The 7,586-nt window shown below is 39.7% G+C and overlaps 2 non-coding genes and 1 pseudogene across 2 annotated transcripts; all 3 read left to right on the top strand.

The window, feature by feature from the left end:
- The first annotated feature begins 2,046 nt into the window (after positions 1-2,046).
- LOC108899609 (60S ribosomal protein L10-like) lies at positions 2,047-5,472 on the top strand (annotated as a pseudogene).
- Positions 3,213-3,345, top strand: LOC127140491 (small nucleolar RNA SNORA70). The gene has a single exon (XR_007810977.1). It is a non-coding gene; the product is annotated as a small nucleolar RNA SNORA70 (small nucleolar RNA).
- LOC127140490 (small nucleolar RNA SNORA70) lies at positions 5,017-5,149 on the top strand. Its single transcript, XR_007810976.1, has one exon. It is a non-coding gene; the product is annotated as a small nucleolar RNA SNORA70 (small nucleolar RNA).
- Positions 5,473-7,586: the final 2,114 nt, after the last annotated feature.

Genomic DNA, 7,586 nt, shown 5'->3' with positions numbered 1-7,586 from the left:
CCTGTTATGTTGAGTGATGCTGGACCAGGTCTCAGATTGAACAGAGTCAGAGAGAGGTTAGGATTCCTCACATTCCCCAGTGAGAGAACAACATTTGTTCTGCATTAACAAGAGTTTAGATATGAGCTCATTGTTCCTTTTTAAGAATTAGCAAAGTAGGGCGCAGAGTATCAAGCATTTTATATACGGTACAATAATGCCCCCTAATGGCCATTTTGTAGAGTGCATTAGGGTCTTAGAAGATTTCTACCAATATGATGTGGATGAAGGACAGTTAATGTAAGCCTTGTTCACAGAATAATTTGATATATTGCAGAGAGAGAGCACAAAATCACCAGTGTAATCAATTATATTAATAGCACCAGTATTCAATTTAGGTGAGTTTATACCAGGGCTGTGGTGTTGTGCGTGTTGGCTCACTAGACTGGCTTACTAAGACACTTACAGTGGTGAAAGGGGTATTCACGCAAAAGTAGCAAAACCACAGTATTGAAAGCTGAATCAAGAATCAACTTTGAATTCAGAGGTTCTCATCATACAGAGTGAGCGATATACTGTTATTATTATACCAATGGATCAATAGTATTATTGCATTAACATGTAAGCAGTTTTTCCATGTTGTAAGTAGTCAGTCTTTAGCTGATTTTAATTGTTTTACACTGCTTGGTAGTTTATTCAAAATCAGTGTTTCATATTTTATAAACTGCTCATGTGTTTTGTATGTAACATTTTAATCTGCAAACTAACAGTAACTATAGTTTTCAAATGTAGCATAAAATGAAAGAACTCAAGTAAAGTACCTCAAAATGTTACATTTTGTCATGTCATAGTAAGAATAGTGCAGGTATAAATAATAGAATGAATGATGCCTGAGTTCCATGTAGGTGCTTCATGTTTAGGGTCCTGTTACTGTGCATGCTAGCTCACTGTCACACTGTGGTAGGACTATGACACATAAAATGGAATGATTTTTAATGTTATTTGTCAAAATGTCTGCTGTGAAAAAGACCTACAACACACCACAAAAATACTCAATTACAAGGTAAAATAAGCATTAAGTACAAAAGTACTGCCATCAAATTTAAAATATAGGTAACATATTGTTTTATTATTGGATCAATAGGCCCATTATCAATGCTTTAAAATTTAAGCAGTATTTCCATGTTGAGGTTGATCAAAGTAAATCTAATTGAATGATGACATTTTATATGAAGACTCTTCATCTAAAAAAACAACTAACTATACGTATAGTTGTTAAATGGGTACAGTAGAGGAAACACTACGATGTTTTAATGTTTCATATTTTTCTACTGTAACCTAAAATGTAGCAGGGTAGAGATACCAAGTGACATACATGTACTTAGCCTGCTGCCTATCACTGGAAGCTTGAGATGGGGCAATAGTAAACATTAATGTTGGTAATTACACAGCTGCTGTGACATCTCCAAAGGTCTACAATGAAAAGGAGATGGAGAAAATTCTATCTGTACTGATAGGCCTCTCTCACTGAGGACATTTTGACATGTCTCTGCAGGATTTAAATGTTATTAATATCAACAGTTGGACCTAAAGTGGTTAAATACACGTTTCACAGATTTTTGGAGCTTGTTTAAACATGAAATCATGGAGCCATTACAATGTTTCTACTGTAACATGAAAGGTAGCTGTCACTCTGCATTTTATTTCTGCTGTCGCGCATCACCGTTTAAAACTACACTTCCCAGCATTCACTTCACCCGTGTGAAACGCAATCAATTTTTTTTACAACGATACGTTTAAATATTTTTATTAAATTTGACCCTTTTATATCTCAACAAATGCATGCTGAAGCAAAAATAATGTGATAATAAATGTAAGATATATTTTCCTCAGACAACTCTCGTCCATATGACGAAGCGGAAGTCGCCTCATCTTCCTTTCCTCCATTAGGTGAGTGCGTGGTGGGAGCGCGTTTTCTTCGGCTCTCCAGAAAATAGACAGATTTAAAGTCAGTTTTTCGAAATTTTAGCGCCGATTTATTAAAATAACACATTTTTATTGATTTTTCTACAGATCACAACCATGGGCCGCCGACCAGCCCGCTGGTAAGACCTCAGTTAGATGGTTTTAGAACAGGCCAGATCAGTCCAGGTCAGAGGAAAATGGCAGCGGCTGCGGTCCGCACCATGTGCACAGAGCCAGTATGCCGGCAGCCTCTCTGACAGATGGGCTGCTAACTGTCGCATTAAAAACGACGCTCTTTATTTTAGCTGCCAGTGTTAGCTGCAGTGAATATCTGTCTTTATCCAGACTGTCATAATGTCATGTCATTCATGCAAAGCGCTAACTTGTTGAGCTAACGGTAACTAGCATAATGCTAGCGCTAGCTTACCCAGTCTCACCTTTTCTCTGTAGATATACCTCATATCGTTTTCTATTGAGCTCTGTATGTTATTCCCCAGCTTTGTTTTTGCACGTTACTCGATATTCTAAGTTTTCTGACTGTCAGTAAATCCCCCAGGAAGGTCAAAAACCTACCAATGAGTGTTGCCCTGTGTGTGAAAGCCTGATATCTTATTCTTCTGTGTCATGAAAACCATCAAACAATCAGTGATCCACATTGTTGCACTTGGTTGACCCTGTTCCTTCATCCATCATGAACACACACACACACACTATAGATTATTTTGAGCCAGTCCTATACACACTGTCCTACTGGCCTCAGATACTCCATTAGAGTACCAGTCAGTCTTACTGTAGAAATAGTCCTGAGAAAATGTACCATTTCCCAGTGTTTGGCTAAAATGTTTTCAAAACTGCAGCATCCAGGCTTTGGGATTTTTAATGTGGTTTGTTGACCGTAAGAAACAATCCTAATCCTTCAGAGAGCATTATAAGCAGCAGCAAATGTGAGTCAGTGGTTTGTGTAGGTAAATGGTTCAATTTAACTCTTTGTCCCCACAGCTACCGTTACTGGCAAGAACAAGCCCTACCCCAAGTCCCGCTTCTGCAGGGGTGTGCCTGGTAAGCTCTCAGCTCTTTCCTCAACATCAGTGTTGTCTTAAAAATGTAGGAAGTCAGGTAGAGTGGTCAGTGCAGCTAGTTTTGCAGTTAAGTTACTAGATGTAGTAATCTTTCAAAGTCTTGTCTGTTTGAAATTGTAGCTGCCAGATTTAGTTACAGCGGCTGGTTTGACTTCAGAAGTGATTCACAGTGGTCTGCTATTGATAATCCTGCAGCTTATTAAGCCGACCAGTTCTGCTCCAGTGCGGTTCTGGTGTGCAAAGGCTGCAGACAGTGACTCTTTGGTTGTGTATGTCCTCAGCTGGGAGGTGCTGAGTGCTTTAAGGGACCACTGAGACAAAATGATAATGTTGGCCCATCCAGTGATAATCAGTAATCCACTGCCATCTCTCTCTGTGTGCTACTGATCACACTGTATCAGTGTCTCCAGATCTAAATAATGTTGTAGTAGACCTTAAACACTCTTAAATGTTTCTGTGATGGCATGATTTTTAGAACTTTTACACAGGTAGTTTTGTATTATGTATTAGTATGTTTGCCATTTCCTGAAGGAGTATCCATCAGTGTTTAATTTTTTGTGGTTAATTTTTCCCCCTGTTCTCTCCTCTTTCCTCTTGCCTCTTTCAATTTCCTCCTTTTTCTTGTATGTAGATCCCAAGATCAGGATCTTTGACCTGGGCAGGAAGAAGGCTAAGGTAGATGAGTTCCCCCTGTGTGGCCACATGGTCTCTGATGAGTACGAGCAGCTGTCTTCAGAAGGTGAGAAATCAAGGAACCACTGTGACACTCACTGTGTGCAGTACCATTTCAAAATGTGCAATATCTGTATTTAGTTCAATCTGTTTCTTTGTATATAGTGCTGTGTATATTGTTTCTTTTGTTTATATTTTTATTACATTGTCCTGTTTATACTGTTATGTTCATATTTTTATAATCTTTCTTATATCTTGTCTGGTATTTTACTACTATTTATTCCTTTTTCTAACTTTTTCAATCCCTGCTGCTGCTATAACAATGTAAATTTCCCTGCTGTGGGACTAATAAAGGATTATCTTATCTTAAACACAGAGATGCTCATCTGACCTGTAACCTGTTATGGAGGAGTTTTATTTTTCTGGTGGGAAACACTTAGTCCTGAATTAGTCAAATTTGTTTGCCACTACAAGTTTTTGGAGAGAGTTTTTGCATTTGTTGTTACAGCAGGGTGTATTACAGTTGTCAAACACGCTGTAGTGATAAATTTGAATGAATACAGACACCTGTGAATATACTTACGCTAACACTCTTGAAAGAAATAATCTAATAAAACAGCAGCACATAAACGGGTATATATAAAAATGAATCATCCATTAATTGTTCTTAAAATGCTGTCCATGTCCTGTTCAGCTCTGGAGGCTGCCCGTATCTGTGCTAACAAGTACATGGTGAAGACCTGCGGTAAGGATGGTTTCCACATCCGTATGCGCCTGCATCCCTTCCATGTCATCCGTATCAACAAAATGTTATCCTGCGCTGGAGCTGATAGGTGAGAACCTGTCTATGTGTAGATGGTGGCTTTGGGATCTGATGGACACAAATGATCATGGGTATCCATGATCATTTAGTTTGACTGTGAGCTGTCAAAAGAAAGCAATGTGATTTAGAATTGCTTTGTGTTTAAAATAAGTACTTTGCTGTTGAATAAGTTTCTGTAGTGTTTTGTGTTCCTTAAGCTTTTTCAGATGATCATCTTACATGTTCTTCATTGGGTAATTTTGTACTCTTATCTCCTCCTTCTGGTTGTCAGGCTCCAGACTGGAATGCGCGGTGCTTTTGGTAAGCCCCAGGGCACCGTGGCCCGTGTGCACATTGGTCAGGTGATCATGTCTGTGCGTACCAAGGCCCAGAACAAGGAGCACGTGGTCGAGGCTCTGCGCAGAGCCAAGTTCAAGTTCCCTGGACGCCAGAAGGTAAAGGACCACGTCATCTGTTTGTGTCATGAAATACATGCAAGGTCACTGTGATAGCACAGCTCTGCAGCTTATTAAGCCGACCAGTTCTGCTCCAGTGCGGTTCTGGTGTGCAAAGGCTGCAGACAGTGACTCTTTGGTTGTGTATGTCCTCAGCTGGGAGGTGCTGAGTGCTTTAAGGGACCACTGAGACAAAATGCATATACTGGGCCTTTCACAGGCCTTTACTCTAAAGTTTATTCAGCCATTTGCAGTTGTTTGTTGTTGTTTTTTTTTTTCTTAAATGCCTGAGTTGACTTCTGTCATTGGTCCCACCTTCAGATCCATATCTCCAAGAAGTATGGCTTCACCAAGTTCAATGCCTGCGACTTCGATGACATGATGGCTGAGAAGCGTCTGATCCCAGATGGCTGCGGGGTGAAGTACATCCCCAGCAGAGGCCCTCTGACCCGCTGGAAGGCCCTTCATGCTCTGTAGGCTTTGTAACAGACAACCAATAAAAGTGGGTTTGATTACAAAAGTGATGGCTTTGATTTTGATTTTATTTCACAGAAGTCCTACATTAGACCGCTTACTCAGGCTTGGTCTATGGTACAGGTAATGTTAACTGGTAGGGATTCATGAATTTGTGTCTGAACAGTTTTATAATGTAGTATTTCTGCTGGTAGAGCCCTGGTAAGGGCATAAAATTAGGTAGAAAATCTTCACTTAAATGATGGCATCCTTTTCTTACTTAAGTATCTCGTGAGTAATACATGTCAGGTGTGAGGAGAGATTTTGATCAAATTCAGAAAATGGGTTTTAGTTGGGGAAAACGACCATGGTGAAAAACATCTGAACTCATGTCAGTCACAGCACTGCAGCAACAAACTACAGAGGAGGCAAGTTTATGTTTACCTTTACCATATATTAAAAGATGGGACCTTGTACAGAGGTGAAATCTTAAAATCAAAACGTTATTGCTCAAAATACCTGGTTATTAACACATAATGGACACTGAAAGAGAAAAGGTTAAAGTCGTGGCCCATGAGTTAAATAACCCCTCAGAAATGATTCTGGTTTGTTTTTACCACATTGTTTTACTGCAGTTAAATATCTGAAATATTTAAACTGAAAACAAATGTCATGGTATGACATGATATGCATCTCTTTGTCTAATGTCCAGCTGTTTCTTAAGTTGGCCTATAAAGGCTTGAGAGGCTGTCTCTGAACTCTGCTGAACAGGACTGCTCCAAACTCATGATGACGGCTGAGCTGACCAATGGGATTGCAGGTGTGGTGGGCTGTGTGGCATCTGGACACTTTGATTTCACCACTGTCAGCTTGAGACCAGGAGTCATGACTATGGTGGTGTGTTTACTACTCTTTGCATTCTGTGTGTTGTACACCGTTTTCTTCCTTGAGGTGAGTATCTCTGTGTCTGTGTGTGTTATATGGTTGCTTGTCTGTTGACTTTAATCTCTATTTCAGCATAAGCCTGGTATTCATTCATAAATTGGTATGAAACATGATCCTGAGACTGAAAATAGCTGACAGCTACAGGTGGATGTACCAGTGTATTTTCATTAAGTAGATGGTGTCAGAGGCTGAATCTGGATCCAGGGCTGGCAGTTTGAGACCTCGGCTCCTCTTCTGCTACAAGAATACAAAAATGTGTAACTGTACAAAATATGCTGCCGTCGGAAGTTTTCTCTGAGCTGCTGCCAGTTCTTAATAGCACCAATACATTCAAGCATTTTCTTGAGGACCAGCATGTTTTGTAACTGAAGAGATGCACTGTGAGTTTGGACAGTTTAATAGCATATACATGTAAACAATGGTTTTTCTAAAGAAATGCAAGATTTGATCATTTTGGATGGTTCAACAAAACATTTCAACTGTAGCTCATAACACTGGGTCACTGACATATTATTTACATGATGATGTGATCAGTAGTTTTAACCTTTACATTGTGGTATTAGCTATTTCCAAACATGTAATGGGTAGACACAGTATGATGAACATCCTCTGGCTGCAGATCTGCATGTAGATAACCTGTATAGCAGAGGTAAGACAGTATCAGGACATTACAAAACTCTGAATGGATAAAGAAAGACTATATGACACTAAAAAGATTACACTGCAGCTGTTATACTGTTATACAAAGACAGTGTCTGACCACAGCACACAGGTAGTGAACATTGTGGTGCTGTGGGTGGCAGGAATCCTGTATGGTGCTGCTGTTTCTGGAGCTAAGAACATCCTGGTCTCATTTCAGCTGATGGAGCCTCTCCACTGGAGTGTGGCACAGGTGAGGAAATAGTCAAATTATCTGAGGAGAGGGAAGATGCAATATTGTTTTAAAAAGTGGATAGTGACACACACTATCAGCCTGTCCTGGTCGGCATTTGTAGTGTTCCACTCATTTCTACACATGAAGAGTGACAGAAATAGTTGTGTAACAAATGACAAAAGACTGTACTGCTCAGTTTTGACCAGTCTCTCACAAGTGTCAAGCTTTAAAAGAGAGCAATACTAAATTGCGGAAGTATTCTACATACTGAAGACATGAGAATTTTTTGAGCCCAATAAAAAGCATTTAGGCATTTAGGCCTCATGACTTCTGTCACCACCACGTACATGTTCTACATTGGT

This window comes from Lates calcarifer, unplaced genomic scaffold, assembly GCF_001640805.2.
Source record: "Lates calcarifer isolate ASB-BC8 unplaced genomic scaffold, TLL_Latcal_v3 _unitig_4442_quiver_1048, whole genome shotgun sequence".
Classification (NCBI taxonomy): domain Eukaryota; kingdom Metazoa; phylum Chordata; class Actinopteri; family Centropomidae; genus Lates; species Lates calcarifer.
The sequence above is the reverse complement of the archived record's forward strand: the minus strand, read 5'-3'. Positions and strand labels throughout refer to the sequence as shown.